We start from the raw sequence: 1,591 nt of genomic DNA on the forward strand, positions 1-1,591 counted from the left end.
TTCAGATAAACTGGGTATTCATCTCTGAACAGATTTTTTTATCACTTTTGCTTTGGCACTCCACTCTCTCTTTATTGTGGTAAAAAACATATAACATTAAATTTGCCATCTTAACCATTTTTAAGTGTATAGTTCATTAGTATTTAGTATACAGTCATCCCTTGGTATCTGTGGGGGACTGTTTTCAGGACCCCTGTGGATACCAAAATCCGAGGATGCTCAAGTCCTTTATATAAAATGCTGTCGTATTTGCATATAACCTACACACATCCTCCTGTATACTTTAAATCATCTCTAGATTACTTATAATAGCTAATAAATGATATGGAAATAGTTGTTATACTGTATCATTTAGGGAATAATGACAAGAAAATAACGTCTATACATGTTCAGTACAGATGGAATCATTATAGGCCTTTCCATCCAGGGTGGTTGAAGCCATGGATGTGGAACTCGTGGATACGGAGAGCCGACTGTATTCACATTGCTGTGCAACAGATCTCTACAACTTTTTCATCTTCCAAAACTGAAACTCTATACCCACTAAACACTAAAAAATATAGAATGCTTTACAAATTTCACGTCATCCTTGTGCGGGGGCCATGCTAATATTCTCTGTACCGTTCCGATTTTAGTACATGGACTGCTGAGGGGAGCAAAGAACACTCTTTTTGTAACCATTCATAGTCAACATTCAAAAGATAGAAAGGGGATGCAGTGTCCTCCCTGCCCTGTGCTTCAGGCTTCCAGTGTTATTGGTTTCTGGAGTACACATTCTGAGATATACTGTGCGTATATAAGCATATATGTATTACACATGCATATGTTTGCATATATGATGGCATTAATATTTATTTCTCTGTCCTTGCCTTTTTTTAAAAAAATAAAGCTTTTATTTGAGAATAGTTTTAGATGGACGGAAAAGTTGCAAGGATGGTAAAAGTGTTCCTGTGTACCCTTCACCCGGTTTCCCCTATTGTTAGCATCTCACATTAGTATGGTCCACTTTTCACTACTAAAGAACCAGTGTTTGTACACTACTACTAACTAAACTCCACAGTGTATTCTAATTTCACTAGTTTTTCCCTAATGTCCATTTCCTGTTCTAGCATGCCATCCAGGACATCACATTATGCCTGGGTGTCGTGTCTCCATGGTTTCCTCTGGTCTCTGACTCTCCTTGTTTTTCATGACCTTGACTGTCTTGAGGAGCACTGGTCAGGTGTTTTGTAGCACGTCCCGCAATTTGGGATTGTCTGATGTTTTTTCCATGCCTAGATTGGGGTTACAGGTTTTGGGGAGGAAGACCACAGAGGTGAAGTACTATTACATCATATCAAGGGACACGTTATCAACAGGACTTTTTGCTGTGACATTATCCTTGATCACTTGGTTAATACCATATTTCCAGATTTCTCCACTGTAAAGTTACTCCCTCTGACCCTTTTCAATATTTTATTCCTTGGAAGGATGTCGTGATGTGCAGTCCATACTTAAGGAGAAAGGAGTTAAGCTCCACCTCCTTGAGGAGTGGGGGAGTAGCTATATAAATGGTTTGGAATTCCTGTGCATGGGAGATTTGTGTCTTCTT

The 1,591-nt window shown here is 38.9% G+C and overlaps 1 non-coding gene across 1 annotated transcript; it reads right to left on the minus strand.

The window, feature by feature from the left end:
• Positions 1–553: 553 nt before the first annotated feature.
• Positions 554–657, minus strand: LOC147914125 (U6 spliceosomal RNA). Its single transcript, XR_015555892.1, has one exon. It is a non-coding gene; the product is annotated as a U6 spliceosomal RNA (small nuclear RNA).
• Positions 658–1,591: the final 934 nt, after the last annotated feature.

Source organism: Ceratotherium simum, chromosome 22 (assembly GCF_057802395.1).
Source record: "Ceratotherium simum simum isolate JZ-2026a chromosome 22, ASM5780239v1, whole genome shotgun sequence".
Taxonomy (NCBI): Eukaryota; Metazoa; Chordata; class Mammalia; order Perissodactyla; family Rhinocerotidae; genus Ceratotherium; species Ceratotherium simum.